The 18,516-nt window shown below is 34.2% G+C and overlaps 1 protein-coding gene across 6 annotated transcripts in view; it reads left to right on the forward strand.

The window, feature by feature from the left end:
• The first annotated feature begins 5,370 nt into the window (after positions 1-5,370).
• Ndae1 (Na[+]-driven anion exchanger 1) overlaps positions 5,371-18,516 on the forward strand; it is an 82,636-nt gene continuing 69,490 nt past the window's right edge. For 5 of the 6 annotated variants that reach the window (XM_064035259.1, XM_064035261.1, XM_064035262.1 and 2 more), the window contains exon 1: positions 5,371-5,607. The gene's annotated coding sequence lies outside the window, so the exon portion shown is untranslated. The remainder of the gene's footprint in view (positions 5,608-18,516) is intronic. The other variant, XM_064035264.1, reaches the window with a different exon arrangement.

Below are 18,516 nucleotides of genomic sequence, written 5' to 3' on the forward strand. Positions count from 1 at the left end.
CAAACCAATGGGTAATTTAAGTTTATATTTTTGTACAGTTTTTTATTTTTATAGTTTAAGTTTGTATATATGGTGTATACATATTTGTTTATGCATGTAAATAAAAATGAAAATCTCTTCATACTTTTTTACTTTCCCAGAAAAGTTATAACACTATGGACATTAAAACACCTTTCTTTCACGAAAATTCCTTCAATCCACAAGAGTATCTTACACCCCTACTTAATACATCATCACCTGATTATCCACGAGAGTATTCTGAACATACCTTTATGCTCTTCTAGGGTTAAATGGACCGAAATATTGGAAGCCAGTCACGGTTCGGTCGGTGTCCTATTTAAAATTCTGACCAGAAATATTCCGAACAACGATTTTATGCCCTCGCGAACACAATCCGCAGGTTTAGGTGCCTTCTTAGATGTTTTTTGCACCTGGTAGAATAAAGGCTTGAGGAAGACACTGTAATAATAGGTACTTACATTTGTTATGTGTAGCGGGGAAAAAAATAGGAAACGTATTTTCTTCTCGGTATCTGAAAATTATGGAAATGTATCAAAACTTGCTACATTATTCATATTTATTTAAAACTTTAGGTAAAGGCCGATAGTTTGTTTGTGATCATAAATCAGTATGAATATTAATGATAGTACGTTACAACGATTTCATAATTTGACTAAAAGCTTTGATTGTAACTATGAATTTCTTTAACAACATTTTTTTTCCGGCCATCGGGTCAAACGTCAGCCGAATGTGTACTCTACAGAATGTAGGTGCTCTTAACAGCATTAAATAGAGTCACAGTTCTCAAATATATCAACAACATTTTCGTCAAGAAATAAAAATATAAGTCAATAAACAAAAAACAAATCAAACTTATTTTATATCTTCTCCTCTCTAAGACCGTAGTGTCATAATTGCTTCTTCCCAATAAGCTACCATCTTACTAAAACAGTTTCTTGATTGCCTCATAAAACTACTGACGAAACTTACTACTGACGAAACTTCGACACATTGTGAGAGGACTTGCAAGTGACGGTAACAAACTTTGACGTTTGCTACGAAGTCTGCTACGATCGGTGACCTCGTAGCGGCTACGATTGGCTACGGCGTAGTATTTTATACAGGCTGTAAATTACCCGTTACGTGCTCCGTTTAGTATGATTGCATCGATTCACGTTATATTTACTGAGTTTATGAAGCAATGCTGAGTTTGATTTTATGAGTAAAACTGATCGTTTTTGTTCACCATAATACTTCATATAGCACGTTAATGTCGGTCCTGATCTCTCTCTAGTCGTGTCGGGTTACCGTCCTATCAGGCTATGAGAGAGAAGGAATAGTGAGTGCACCTGTATCTGCGCAAATGCTTATGCACTATAATATGTCCAGAGCAGCTGGCTAATCTCACTATATGAGAACCGTTGCCTTGGCCCATAAGCAGCTAGGAGGACATTATCATATTTTTGTTTAGTGTAAGTCTTCTCTAGACATCAAAATAAACTACCGATAATCCCAAACATACCCAAACAACACTATGACGAGAGGGAGTGGCTACGAGGGATGCTACGCAGTGTCATTGACCCCTGGCGTAGCGCCAACTGGGCTACGCAGGTCTACGCCGGCCTACGCTTTAAAATAGACGGGTATACTTTTTTTAATGTAAACCAGATGGGTAAAGGTAAAGCTATGTTCAGTCTTTGGGGAGTAATTCGTCTGAGGTTTTGAACCTAGGTTATTTTTAAAGCATGACCTTTGGTCTGACTGAAAATAACCTCGGTCATGCATCTCATATTTACTTTATTACGCTAGAATGTGCACAGGGACATTTTAAAACGCCTTATAAAAAAGAAAATCTTGCAAGTGAAAAGGCAAATAATATTTATTTCTTTGAATGTAACACAAACTAGAATGCAGTCACGCGATACATTATTTTTCAAGAGTTTATACCTAGCAATTTACTTAATATAAAATAGTTGAAAAAATTTACTTTACCAAACAGAACAAAACATAAGATATTTATATTCAGTGGAAGTTATAACCAGAATACTAAAAACGCAACCAACAAATAGAAAATTTCATCTAAAATAAAAAAAAACCGTTAACCCAACAGTTATAACATTTCAAAGCTTTACAACACTAAGTTTTGCATCGTGCTCCGCTCGCATTTCAAACTTCCCCCAAACACCGCAAGATGTCTGAAGGACCGTATTTCATTTGGTATCCTCAAAAGGATTACAAAGTTCTTGGAAAGTAACATTTCCAGGAGTTTCCATCGAGAAGAATATAAAACACGAAGTTTAGGAGATTGGCGATTCAATAAACATGGCGATTCGTTGCTTTCTTTTGTTTTTAGTAATTGATAAAGGACATGTAAGACAATAACGCGTTCATTTATGCCCTTTTGACAATTCTCTTATCTATATCAGAGAAGGAACGAAATAGATCTACTTTCTTACATGTTTTCATTTATAGATCTTTTATAAACGGATAGAAAAAAATTGCAATTGAGCTCCAGAGAGAAGTCACCGAACCTAGTTCTAGTACATAATTATATTTGCGAAAGCTGTGTTTCCCGATATCTAAAATATATTGGATATTTGCGGGAAAAGGCAGTACCTATACAGACGACAAATTGGTCACTTCCAATTTAAAAATATATTTTGTCACCCTGAGTGAGATACAGACTTAGAGAATAATGTATAAACTGCAGTTATTATTTACATCCATAACTACGCGATACACATCGGTAAATATTTCACAAATATTAAAAGGACCGCCCACATGCCACCATACATAAACTATTGACCATACACCCAAACTAGATGAATATATTGACGATAACTTATCATACACCACAGGTTTTTACCTCTAATAACTTTCCATGGAATCGCTCGTGAGTTTCAATCAACGTCACATAGAGGGCACGTATGGTGTTACAGAGGTCAGGTTTGTATAAATAGAAAGGTTGTTTGTTAGGATAAAATGTGCATATTTATATACCTCTGGATCCCTTGTAGTATGGCCTTTGACGGTAATTCAGAATCTGCTTTGTAAATACTAACTGTGAGTGCCACTATTTTACTGTAACGATAACCAAACTATTTCTAGTTGTTAAACCTCCGATTTGATAAATGGGCGGCAATTTCATGGCTGGTTATGGATGAAATTTGTAGAAAAATTACTGTTTAATAATATAAAACGACAAAGTTAGATACATTTACTATCTTATTTCCATCTAATGTATATTAATTTATAGATTTGCAACCGCGTCTTTGAGGATCTACTCATATCACCACGTAATCCTCCTATCCCACTTATTTTGCTGTGCCCGACAGAGTCCATGTGAACTATTTATAAGTACTACCACTTAAGAATACATGTGGAAAACAATAAAAGTATTGAGTATTGAGTAATCCCATCTCTGTCCCAAACTTCATCTCAATCTGTTCATCTGTATCAGTGCGATTGCGTAAAACACAATCAGACTTTCATAATTAAAATATAAAAGACAGCGTGGCACTAAATATAAACCACTCAAGGTATCCACAAAAGGTCAGACTTAGTTCAAAAATAGTGTACACTGTACATTTACAAGTACTTACAAATAATGACGCCAGGACTCCCGTGGCGTGACTGATTCCACTCTGAAGGCACTGCGCAGGGATTTACTATAACTATTACTTTTAAACCTCACATTACTTTTTACGAGTCTCTTGTTAATATCGTTTTAAAGAGGGCTTAAAATATGTATATTTTGTTGTAGTACTACGCTTTTTGTCATTTAACTGATTGTTATATATTTAGCTATTGTTTTATAACAGTGTGTGGAAATAATCTTTAGTAGCTGTTCACCAAAAAAATAACCAAAACTACACAACTGATTTCAATGGAATTAGGTACACATATGTCGCCTAGTCCAGAGCTCGAGAAAGAACATGGTATACTTTTTATCCTTATGGTACAACCAAGTAATTCTCTCGAGACAGACTACTCAGACAAAGATTATTATTACTATACATATACAAAGATTCAACAGACTTCAAATAGTTGTACTTATGTAATGTTCCTGCTAATTAATAGGTGGGGATAATTACAAGTATTACTCAGTAAGGGTAGGCTATTCATAAGGAACAAAGCTCTAATTAATAGACGTGTACATGATGTATTATTAGACTAAAATATTATAGATGTAACTTACCTTACATAGCTCCCTACATATCTGTTTTAATATTTTTTTAGTTTTAATATAAGAAGAATAAAAAAGAAATGTTTACTTTTCATCTTATTCAAAAAAATATGTATCATCAAATTATTTCACTAAAGACTCCATTTTAAGTGCACCATAGGTACTGTAAAAATCAGCATAGAAAGTCAATTCTTATTAACTTTGAAAGACTTTCAAAATGTTTACCTACCGTACACTTAATGAAGAAAAATCTACCAAATATTTACCTTTTTCCAGACTTGTTCTGAACTTTCCTCTTTAGACCTGCAGGTCGGATTTTGACCTGAAATTCTAGACAGGCAATGTCCTCTGTTAGGCGGATTATTGTTAATTGTGCCCAAAATACATAATTGTTTTCACACCACTTTATTTTATTTTAAAATTTAAATTAAGCATCATTAATTAGAAATTAAGTCGGTTGGAAAGTTTTAAGTAAGAAAGGTTAGAGGGTACTGAACTTTTGTAGAAAATTGTGGGTTTATATTAAATAGAACTGATGTACTTACGAAGAACTAAATCATTAATATGTTAGGGTTATCAGTATCGTTATTTTATTTATAATCTCTTTTCTTTTGCATGTAGGTAGGCATGATGCAGAAATCAATCGTCAAATTTTGTTGACTGATACCGTAAAACAATACTAACTTTATTTAGGTAGGTCTTTTTTTATTTTTACCCCAAAATATATCCATCTCCTTTATTATTATTATTTAGAAATATTTTTTACCCGTTGAATAAATAATGTAGTTACAATAAAACATAAAGACGCATACTCTCAGGGAAAGTTCATCCCTTATTAAATCAATCATGAATTATCAAATTCGGTCGTGTTTATTTTTGCAATACCATCCAAGTGTTAACCTTAGCGCTTACCGTTTTGTTACAAGCCACAAAACACCGCCATAAACTTATTTTGTATACAATAATAAATCTTATTACACAAAACATAAAGCCTAATTTCCCATGACATGTTAAACTGGTGCCTTCAGCTGTGTTCCAGCTGTTACTATAAATTGTCACTGTGTCATTTTATAATGTCCAAATCGTAATAGATGCAGACACAGTGTTGTGTGCGTATACAGTTGATTGTTCGACGAGTGTGACCACGCATGCGCAGTGGGAACAACAAATAGGCGACTAAATGGAGGCAGAGTAGCGTCGCTTCACGCCGCGACGGTCGTTTGTCGCGCGTATTGAATCTCGCCCTTATCTAAACAAAATATTTATGTGTAAAAGAATTAGTGGTTTTAACTGAAATTTGCAGTGTTTTTCTCGTTTTTGTGTGTGACTTGTTAAGTATAGGTGTACTGAATAGTTCTGTGTCATTAAAACAAAAGTTTTGCTATCTGGGTGTGTTATGGACGTGCAGATATAGTTGTCAGGTAATTTATTATTTTTATTATATTTTAGCACATTATTTAATCTTAATACACACATATATTATAGCTGAACTATCAAACAATATTTTACATTAAAAATAATTCCATTATTAATTCATAAATAACACAAAACATATGTTTGTAATTCACGCAAAAGTTATTGGACCTTCCGCACCGGGTGGTTAGAAACTCGATGTTATTTCTGAATGTGGGTATATTATACTATGGAAAGAAAACATATTTCCTCGTACCTGTAATTGGGTATGCCTTAAGCCTCTCACGTATAGTGTGGGTTTACCCTCATCCCTATATTTGACCCAAATAGGATTACATACACGTAACATGACATCTAATTAGTTGATTAGACAGTAATTAAGATTGTAATTAGTTAAGACAGAAATTGTGTATAAAATACACGATTAAATTACTCTTAAGACAAATTCTTTTATTATTTGTAAAATATAGGATTAAAAAATATGTTGATCTTGCGAATAGGTACATTACGCTATGTTTTGTCTATGGTGGGACGTACAAACATAGTTCTATTTTAATAATTTCCAATTAAATCAGGATGAGGTTCTGAGGTAAAATAAATTGGAAAGGCTTTCCGTAATATTGAAAAAACGGAAAGTGTTTTTATGGCCTTAATTTAATTGATATTTTAGCAAGGCTTTGTGGAAAGGTTTAGCGAGCTTTAGTGAAATAATTAAGGGATTTCTTTACAATGTTGTACTTTGTACATACTATAATTATCGTGTACTGCTCCTATATTAATATGGATAATACATTAATATGAATATTGATCCTATGGATATAATATGAATGTTTTGGAGGCGAAAATATTTGGGTCTGCTATTATCGTTCATTTTATTGTAAAAATAGTATATGTATATAAAACAGATTGTGTTATAAACCCATGAAACAAAGGCTGGTTTTGACGCATTTGGTGGTTTTCAGTTAAGACATAAATCCTTGTTTTAAAACTGTCATTTTCTAGGCTCAGTTACAGCTGCTGAAGCTTTCAACAAAAAACAAAATTCCTTCATACTAAACGTAACAAATTCCTAAATGTAACATATACAGGTAAAGTACCATATCAAAACCTTCGCTATAATTGCATAGCAGCTTCTCTTGATCAAATATTTACGAAGCCATAAAACAGCTCATGATAGATGAACAAATATATACGCTTAACAATATAACGTGAACCGGCTTTCCTCGCATGGAAGCCGAAGAAATACAAGAAGCCTTTTATATAATATTCTCACCTCTAAACGTTTGCTGTGTGTGTATTTTACAAATCAAAATATATTTTATAATGCAGTTATGACATCACTCACGGCTCAGCGGATTTCGGTTTGAACCTATTCTTTTTTGGTAGGAACGAAATCGACTTCAAAAAGCTATTTATTTAGTGCAGGGAGATTTTCCGACTAAAACTTAACTTTGTTCTTTCTGGGATCATTTATGTACCAATAGAAAACGAAAAAAAGTTTAAAATCTGCAATGCAATAAAACTACAGAAATGTGCGTATCGCTTTTCTCTTTGAGAAACGGGATTTCGACTCAGTTCATGGAATGAAAATAAACACCTTTCTTCGAGTGCTTCTTGGAAACATCTTAAGAAAAGCGCCAGCGACAATTTTCCCAGCCAACAGATTAACTTTGGAATTACTTAGGTACTTAATATTATTTCCAGCAAGTACTTCATAAGTATATTCTGTGCCAGTGATAAAGTTATAAAAAATAATACTGTGTTAAGCAAATATAAAATGATACATGTGTTCCACTGTCACAGTTTACACTGCAATGCAAATTATATGAGGCACGGTTTCATATGTGTTTCGCTGGAAATAAAGTTGGATACCAGCAGCGTAATATTACCGGCGTACATTTTTAATGCAACCCAGTGTATTCAGATACAAGATAATACGCAATTACTTTTCGTTTTTGTTTCGTGTACAATTTTAATGGGATGTGGTTGGAGTTCTGCTGTAATGGATTTTTGGAACAGTACCTATACTGTATATTTAATCTACTGTACCTTAACACTTAAAGTAGATTAAATTGTATACTAGTATAGTTATCGGCACGGATAATGAGCTCTTGGCGGAAGAGTGGGGATCGCTTTCCGCACTGTACACTTATGGCAATAAACCAATAAATCACTTCTGCGCAAGTGAAGGTCAGGGCTCAATATCCTTGCCGCTGATTATATCTCATTTTAACTTTAATCTTAAGACCCATACGCATTTATTGTGGAGCCTACACATATATTTGATTAAAAATAAACTACGTAAGATCTCACATTTGTGACTGCGATTTTCAGTTGAATTTTTAAGTAACCTATCAAGCGATTTTAAGCACTATTGTTCGGTGAATACGGATTAGTATAAAGTGTATTTTACCCATGTGACGTTTAGTAGCTGACAGCTGTCTTGTCTAGAACAAACCTGCTGCCAATTATGTTGGGTCGGCTTTCAGGCTAATCCGACGCTAAGGATTGGGCTAGGAATTTAGTAGAACATACGTCAAGTTACTAATTTAATTAATGAACTTTTGAGAGTAAATATTGTAGAGTAACAGAATTTTCGTTGAAATTATTTAGGTAGAAAATATTTATTAATGTGTGATTGTTAACACTCGATCGTTCTGAAAACTTATAAAAATTCATCATCATCATTCTAGCCTTTTTCCCAACCATGTTGGGGTGGAATTCCAGTCTAACCGGATTCAGCTGAGTACCAGTGCTTTACAAGAAGCGACTGTCTATCTGATCTCCTCAACCCAGTTACCCGGGCAACCCAATACCCCTTGGTTAGACTGGCTTGACTTGGTTAAACTTATAAAAATTAACGGACCAAAAAAATTAAATCACCGATAATATAATTTCAATACTTCAATTCGATGAAACTCTATCGATTTTTAACAAAACTAAGTAAGTCAAACAAGTCCATTCGGAACTTGAGAGTTGTACGAAATCTACTTATCGATAAAAGTTAGAACTTTGAGAAATATCGATGTTGCAATACAAGCTTTAAAGGAAATGCGAGCAGGTTTTCAACAAGATGTTAAGAAATTATTAATTGATTTTAAATAACAATGCCTTTTGTTAATTAAGTAATTGTTTATTAAGCATTTAATTAAAGAGGATTACGTTTTTAACTTATTGTTTTTTGTGTTTGTTATGGAACGAAGACTTTAGATAAATATCGTTAAGACAATATTTTACTATCTTAGAACTATAAAGTATCGTCGCAATCAAAGCTTTAATTACAAGCTTTTATTTAATAACTTACCTTGTTACTGAGGGACAAATCTTTTAAGCTTTATTTGGATCATTTTATCTAGACTTAGAACTTTTAAATTTTGCATCGATATTTCGGTCCGATAACAATCATCCTCCGAGCCTTTTCCCAATCACGTTGGGGTCGGCTTCCAGTCTAACCGGATTCAGCTGAGTACCAGTGCTTTACAAGAAGCGACTGCCTATCTGACCTCCTCAACCCAGTTACCCGGGCAACCCGATACCCCTTGGTTAGACTGGTGTCAGACTTACTGGCTTCTGACTACCCGTAACGACTGCCAATGATGTTCAATGACAGCCGGGACCTACAGTTTAACGTGCCATCCGAAACACAGTCAATGGTGTCTAAGATATACTTAGAAAGTACATAAAAACTTAGAAAAGTTGCATTAGTACTTGCCTGACCTGGGATCGAACCCGCGCCCTCGTACTTGAGAGGTTGGTCCTTTACCCACTAGGCCACCACGACTTTTTTTCCGGTCCGATAACAATACATTAATAAAATTAAAAATAACCTAATGTTGCAGCTATAAGTTTCTTCTAATGAAAGAACTCTTCAACTGTTAAGGGCATAGATACGAAACGTTGCATAATTATTTAGTTCTATTTATTTATTTCTAAATCAATTGTGAGAATTCTCATAGAACCACCTCACAATTGCGACTGTTCCATTAGATACTCCTTGCTGTCCAAAGGACCGTGTTTGGCAAACCTTTTCCTGGTTCCTTTAATACATTTGAGTACAAACGGTTTTCCTTGAAGCCTCTTAGATAATATAAATAGACACAAATAGATGAGATGGCGTGAATAAACTTCTTGAGTACCAGCTTTATAAAATCGACTGTAGTTGAATTCTGTTATATTCTATACTTCTACACTAATACAGCAATGAGTATTTTTTTGTTTGTTTGTACGCCAAAGGATCCGAAACTACTGAACGATTTGAAAAAATCTTTCACTGTTGTGAAACTACATTATTCTCAAGTAACACAGGCTATATTTTATCTTGGTACGAGGTGCAATCCCATTGAACGCAAGTGAAACCTCTGGAAAACGGCTAGTATCTGAAATGTTTCATTGTTAAAGGATCTATATAAAACATAGTTTCATTTCATATATTTTCTCACCTTTCCATAGGTAAAACCACAAAAAATAACACTTTCAACCTCAATTTATATTATAGTAGTCCCCTTTAATAAGTCCTCTTAAAATTAAGCCTCAACATTCATACCTCAGCAAAAAAACAATTATACACGTTTGCAATTATTCTCCAAACAATCGCCTCTGAACACAGAGTAAAAAACCTACGATCATTTCGTTCTGTGAACAATCAGTGCGACAATTTTGTTCGTCGTAATGTAATTACTGCGTCCCCGTTGTTTCCAACACTTCAGCTTCCTCTGATTAATCTTCGCTTTGCACACCTCGGGAAGTTGTCGAGATAATGAAATATTGGGTGCCTGTAGATGTATCTTGAAGTGTGGAGTTCGGTGTTTTGTTGCGCAGTTCATGTTTTAGGGAAATAAATTGTGTACTGCGTAGTTTAAATCCTAACTTCAGTGTAGCAGGATTCAGTTTACGCTAATAAATTTTGCATTTTTGAATTTGGAGTTATCGATTTGACACCTCACTCGTACGCAATAAACAGTGTTTTATTAAGTAACAGTAGGCACTTTCATTATAACAAATGCGCAAGGAGTCGAATAATTTCTGAAATAAAAGTTAATTAATAGTACATCGGCTGTGAAATGTGAAAAGACTTTACTTATAGGTTTTATTGTTCCTGTGCTGGACAAAAGGACTTTTGTCACATACAGAAGTATTGATGAACAGGCGAGTAGCTCAATGGGGATTGCTGGACCATTTTTAGAGGCGCCTTCTCTGTACTTGTAAAATACAGATTTATATACCTCTGTGTCTATATATATCCCCACAAAAAGGTTCTTTTCCTAAAAGCGGGCAGCAATTTTTTCCAAGGTTTTTAAAAAGTGTAACTGTAATATGGAATTACAAAACGCGTACTTCGAAAACTTTTGCAACTAACTGAACACAAGCGACATGTGTGTTTGTTGTGATTTTAGTTACAACATTGTTACGACTACACAATAGTCTGTTTGGTAATATACGACATAAATATTGATACAAATGTTTTAATACATATCATAACATAACAACCGTTGCATATCAAAACACACATTTAGATATAGTCGACTATTCATACCATTCATCCATATCCTCTATTTGCTTCCCTCGATTTTATCCAAATTATTTTAGTCTTTGCGTGAAAACATTAAACACATCACTTTCGTAAGCTGAGAGATCTTTCTCTTGTCTATTTGCTGGCATGCGCCAACCTCAGGAACTGCTGCACTGATTTGAAAATCTTTCACGGTTTAGGTAGCCTATTTATTAGGGAATTTATACGTTTTATCTGAGTACGAGCAGTAGTTCCTACGGGACCCGAGCAAAACCACGGGAAAATGGCCAGTTTATAATATTAGTAAGGATAGATACTGCTTGGTTACTGGTCATTGTGATTGCCTCGTGTTACGTAATCAAACTACGGTTCGAGTAAATTGGGTTTTCCCATTAGGGAAATTATCCATTGTCTCTATTTCCTCTTCATCAATAATAATTATAGAATACATAGTAGGCTCATGAAACTGGATAATAGTTAATGGAGTAATTAACTTCTGCTAAATTATACCACTCCTTATTATAAACCAAATCCATAGCCGCCTGTCTGTGGTTGTAAACGCAAAAACTACTGAACAAATTTTTATACGGTTTTCATTATCAGCCAGGTATATATTTTACACATTCAAAGTGGTTTTGGATGGAGAGGCCTATGTCCAGCAGTGGACTGCGATAGGCTGATGATGATGAAAGTGGTTTTGCATATTCCTGACATAATCAAAATTTCTACGAACAACAGTTCGATCACCTAGTGGCATTGGGTTGCCCGGGTAACTGGGTTGAGGAGGTCAAATAGACAGTTGCTCCTTGTAAAACACTGTGCTCAGCTGCATTCGGCTAAACTGGAAGCCGACCCCAACATAGTCGGGAAATAGGATAGGCAGATGAGATCACAATTTGAGTCTATTTCAAAAGACTTTGTACCCTATTTAGCATTTCAATACAATAATGTAGATCTGTAACCTTTTCAGTACTTAATGAAAACCTTTTTAGAATTACCATTTCATGAAAATTGCTCCGCGAATATTCGTGATTCATTAAAGTTTTAACGTTTGTGAAGTTAGAAAGTTTCAGCGCTCGTGGCAGACGGTTATTTTGGAAAGTACTAACTAGGTTCTGGAGTTTATACCTTTTGGTAACGGTAAATATGTATGTTAGTGGAACCTTTATATGAATAATCAGACGAGGTAATCAACGCATATATCTTCTGGCTATGTTTGAATAGATAAGTTATTCAATACATGTATATCTTTTGCAAGAACACGTGTTCGATTTTAAAGTACTATTAACATTCTTCTAAATATAAACGTAGAAAAAGTATGGTTTACCTACTAAATGCGGTAATTCTCCTTATCTCTATAAATTAAACGATTTCCGATTTGATTGCTTAAGAACACTTAATATCCAGTGTTGCAATAATTTTTTAATGGCTAATAATCCAGGCATGCATTCTTTACGCGTTCCTGCAATTTAGATACTATTCACATGTATACAGAATATTTTATCTTTAAGCTACATATCTACATCATCATCATCTCAGCCATAGGACGTCCACAGCTGAACATAGGCCTCCCCCTTAGATCTCCACAGATACCTGTTGGAGGCGACCCTCTATATACGACCACCTAAATTCAAGGACATACCTACGTACCTACCTACAAGAGCTGAACAAACAAAACCCTTACTTAAAATTCGCAATTTCATTCATGTACCCCAATTTTATTTCTTCAACTGAAACGATACGTTCCAACCCACAGGGTTTGATCAAGGTTCCGTACCTTCCTTTTATCTTTTTACGGTTATGTAAGTTAGAACATTACATTATTCAACTGGGTTTGCCGGCTGACCAAGGGAATCCTATTTAAATATTTTACCTATTGTTACGTTTGAATTGGTGAGCTTGTACAAATTGATATGGTACGCTGGTATGAAAATTGGGTATGGATTATTTTGGTACTAGTATTAATAACAATAATAATTATTCTTGCTAAGATAGCGATTAGAAATTTTTCAAGTATAATATTTTCCGTCAGCGTTATCTAGTCACGCCCTAGATACCAGAGCCCAGAGCGGCAGTAAACTATTACAGAGCTTTCACAATAGTGGATTTTCCGTTCAGTTTTCCGAGCGAATCGATGACATGGCGATTCTATCGTTAAATTCGCCGGTGTGAAAGTTAGTACGACTGAACGTCTGAATGTCATTTCCACACAGTAGAATTAACTGAAATTATTTTTTTAAAAGGACAGGATAAGAGCTGCATAAATTTGTAACGTCAGAAAGCCGACATTTATAGTGCGAATGGAAGTGGGTGCCTGTCAATTTCCTGTCACAATCAGTGCCAATATTCGGTGTACAAATCTGGATGCGACAGATACGTTCGGTAATCTGCAAAATAGTAGCAGAAATGTCAACAGTAATAAAAATATGTAAATACCGTATGTAAAGGGCAAATGTATTTTTATATCTTGTAAAAGGGATACTGAAATTACAGACTCATAAAATGGCAAAGTAAATATATAGATTAGTACACTCAGAATTGTAATATTTATTCAACTCCCTCAAGTTTTTACTGAACTACACTATTCCGTCGTGTAATTAAGCCTAATAACGAACTTTTATTCGCTATTGAGATTTCAACTTGATGTTATTCATAAATCTATACTAGTATTTTTTAATTATTCTTTTGCTTGAGCGTGCTGATCTCCAAAACTAGTAGTCGATTTGTAAAAATAAGGCTACTCTTATTTTAGACTACTTTTTATTCGCAATGGCGAAGTACAAACGGGACACGAATGAAACCAGTGACGGAACCTAGAGCTCAGTACTTCTTAAGCCTCAAGTACTTACGTGACAAAAAAGCCTTGCTTATTAAAGTAGCATTTAATAAACCCTTCGTATTTAGACACCTACATAGCAAAGAGGTTAAGGCAAAAATTGGTGTTATACAGATTGCGTGGTAGTTCGTAAGTATCCTAAAATTTCCCTAATATTTGGGCCACATATGTGGGTAGCACCTATAAAGTGATTATAAGATAAGTGAGAATCGAGTGTGGGTCGGATTTGCTGTGCTCTCAATGTTTTTGAGATCTTTGTTTAGGGAATTCTAGGCCAAAACAAAATGCGATCTAGGTCGGTTTACAGGGATGAAAGTGTACTTGAAATTGAATACCTTTTTTCAGTAACATAACCTATAGCAGTTTATTTTACTATCTCCTATAGTAAAGTTTTAACAATCTTTGTGTTAAATCCTAATTCACCCAACATTTAAAATGTATAACAAGATTTTTAACAAGCTCTTTTGATATGACGAAGACAATTTTTTCAAACCATACACCCCTAATCGTTTTCATTTTATCACAAAATCTAATAAACACTACAAAGTCAAACAAGATCGAATATTAGCAACATTTTGTTATTTTAACAAGTTTATAACCAAAAAAGTTAGAACAAATATGATACACTTTGAGCTTCACATAAAAAGACTCTAAATATAAAAGCCGTGTATGAAAAAGTTTGGCTTTAAATAAGAATACATTTTCTAATATCGACACACTAGCGAATTTTCACTCGGGTTTTTCTATAACCTAAAAATAGCCCAAAAGGCTAGATAGATTGACTCTTTGAAAACTTAAACTTTTTGGTTTTTAATAACGGTAGTGGTTCCGTTTCGACAAATGTTTCTGTGAAATCTAATATCGCAATGATTCATTTCCTAAAAGAAGAAAAATCAACGTTGTTTCATGACGTTCAAAATACGTATAAAGCTACTGAAAAAAATACAAACAAGTCTTGATTGTTATTATTTGGTAATAGACCACGTCTGCAAAGTTTTAGCTGATTACTTATCTTTGTTTGTAGGTACACCAATTAATTGCTAAAAACTTTGCTAAAAGTTAAACATAAATATTTAGTGGATCGGTCTAAATATGTGAAACTTAATAACCTAATCACCGCAGAAAGTTTAAAGATAACAAAGTCAGCTTTCTACAGACAAAAGTTATAAACTCCGATTCTATATTATTATGTTTGTTCAGGTTAGTAAAAAAATGTAAATAAAATAAATTTAATCTAAGTCAGTTACTGTACGTCTGTTATAAATTCTCGTTTAAAACAATTAACAAATTAAGGATACAAAGATGAAGACTCCATCATCTATTCTCTCCATCATCTATAACCTGTCTCCTGCTGGGTCCATATGACATCATCATCATCATCTTCTGAGATGGTATGGATGTCGTCCTATGTCTGCATACCTATGGACGTCCTATGTCTGCATAGGACGTCCACTGCTGAAAATAGGCCTCCCCCTGAGGCCGGAGGCGACCTGCATCCAGCGTATATGACACATGGAATGATAATATAGAATTGATGTACATAGATAGATCAACACAAAACATCTAAAATGTTTATTAAATGAACCAAAAATTGGAATTCGATATGTACATAAAGTTATTCGACCCAAAAACAAAACAGAACTCGATCCAATCAAAAACTTGATACCGAAAAGGTTTGAGAAAAACTTTATATGAAAACAACGACAACTCTTTAATTGAATCCATGTTTCTTAGAAAGAAAAGAAAAGGTAAATTTAGGGTATTTTATCGAAAGGTTCTTTAGAATTGTATCTTGATCTAAGGGTGCGGTTAAACCAAGGAAGGGTAAATGCTTATTCTATCAAATTCTTTTAGACAATAACTGCGTCTGTTAACATATAACTAACCGTTTTCCTGCGGTTTCATTCGCGTCCCGTGGGCATTGCTGTCCATGTCGGCCTAAAGTATAACCTATGTTACTGGGGAAGACTGTTAATTTCCAACAGTGACAGAATTTTTCAAATGGAAGTTTTGGAGCCTGTAAAGGTAAACAAACAAAAAATATTTAATTTTTATTATATTAGTATAGGTAACAAAAGAATGTGTATTTAAATGTGTATTTTATTAATGTCTGGAATGTTTCTATCATACAATGGTTTTATTATGCCACTTTAGTTAGTCAACATTTGGGTTGAAACGTACTTACGTTTTTTATCCTTTGATTGATCAAGAGATATATGATATATGACTGAGAAAATGAATAATAATTTGGTTGATTGTCTGGTACAGTCTGGTAAAAACTACATTAGTATTTTCTATTTAGGACAAAGAAATAATAAAGTGGAGAGAATTTAATCAACAAAATACTGTTATACCTACCCGTAATCATATTTGTTCATTTTCAAATATATTCATGTAATGTAACACAAACATAAAACATATACTATGCACGAGACGAGATAGTCTGGTCACCCATCTATTAACCGACCGCGCCAACCTTAAGCCTTAACCTTCCTTAAACACGAGCTCTTCATTTTTATTCATTCCGAAACTCTAAAAATAACCCACATATTATTGAAAAGTGATATTTATAAAATGACGGGCTTCATCCCCATTGCTCCTTTCATGTCACCATGCTCATTTGTCTTACACATTCACAGGAGCTGACGAGGGTAGACGATGGGTAGACGGCTTCCTAAGTACGTCAATGATGTGAATACATAAGTATGTTAGGATCATGGAGAACAAAATAACTAGCAGAGGTGCCATAATGGAAAATCGCCTAAGAAAGTGGCGCGCCAAAATGCGGGTGTGCTGGGACGCAAAACGTTTCTGTCTTCGCTCTTATACACCGTCTTTGGCTCCAACCATTTTTTGGAATACCAAAAATTGTCTCAAAGAACCCGAACGAATCGTTAGTTCACTCGTAACTGTGGTTTTGGTCAGGCCAACCGTATGTGTTTGACCTAGAACAAGGCGCTTGACCTACCTACGTCATGGCATCTCCGATCATCTTTCCTTACTCCGTGGTTAGGGTAGACCCAATTGGTATACTTCAACAATAACCGACATTCTTTTTGAAGGAGGATAAGTAAATTATGTGATGATTGACTGATTTTTAAAGTTGAGCTGACTATATTGAGAAGAAAGACCGAACCAAACTGAAGGGTCTGTTTTACAGTCCAAACATAGAAGTACATAAATATAAAACGGACGACCAATGTAGAATCGTGAGATAAAATATAACTAATCGACTACATAAATTCACTAATAATCAGGCTTGTAGAAGAAATTAATATTTCAGTGTCTTCTGCAAAACTTGAATAGAAATCAATAAAATCCTTCCTCAATAATAATCAGTTTCTTCACAAAGACTTCGTAGATTGGTTTTGAGGAAAACAAAGGAGTTAACCCGAAAGAAATTACGTTACATCGATTAATTTTCTGTTAAGAAGAGCGATCGAGCCCTTAATAGGAATTGGGTACCTAAGATCCTTTAGATTAGGTATTTTGATAATTCTAGAGGTACTTACATGAAATATGCGTACAATGAATTTTAGTTTCTTAACTAAAACAAAACTATACTAAACTGTATTCTCAATTTTATCCAACTTGAAATATTTAAGACTTTTTTGCCCGACTGCAACTGCTAAGACAGAGACATGCATTTCGTGGGAATCTTATGTCTACGTACTTATGCATGTTATATTGTTTATTGAACATACCTATTAGCAGCAACTAAATTTTACTAACCTGCAAACAGAAAAATAAAGTTTTTTTTTTATCACTGTTCTTTCTACTAGGTATGTACATGTATAGTTACAGTACCATGGAAGTTAAAACATATCTGGGACACACGTGAATCCCTTGATTTATAGTAATGGGTTTGAATACGCGACACGGTCGGACTTTTAATAGTTTTATAGCTGGTTCCCAATGGCTGGTTCCACATTTTATTGCATTAAAAACAGAATGCATTTGTAACGAGAATAAAATCGTATAACAAGAACATTTTATAATTTACTTAATTTGTTGGTTTATTTCTGACTAAACTTTTTGGCCCAGCTTCACCAGATTCTCAAGGGAAATTAATTCACGCAAATAACGAGACTTTTAATCATTGTAATTTACAGGATTTTCAAATAGGTTCACTAAATAGCTGCAGTCTCACAAACTCGCACTATCTTCATCGCTTATTAATATTAGTATTTATTTATAGAAGAAAATGCCAGTCAACTTAAACCACTTCACTGTCCACGATGCAGGTACAATAGATAGATAGATAGATAGATATTCTTTATTAGGTACACCAATGTTACATTTTTGATCTTAAACTAGGTATTTAAAGTAGGTGACATAATGGGCGGTCTTATCGCTAAGAGCGATCTCTTCCAGACAACCTTAGGATGGATTGAGACGAGAAGGAAAAGATTATATATGGTAGGCAGTAAGGCAAAGTGTACACTTGCTCCTGCAACTTGTGTACCTATAATAATATTGTTCTCATAAATACATAAACTATATATATATAATAATAACAATAAATACATATATACTTTACATATAATGTCAATGCTAAATATAGATTTTTAT

The sequence above is a fragment of the Helicoverpa armigera genome, chromosome 6 (genome assembly GCF_030705265.1).
Source record: "Helicoverpa armigera isolate CAAS_96S chromosome 6, ASM3070526v1, whole genome shotgun sequence".
Classification (NCBI taxonomy): Eukaryota; Metazoa; Arthropoda; class Insecta; order Lepidoptera; family Noctuidae; genus Helicoverpa; species Helicoverpa armigera.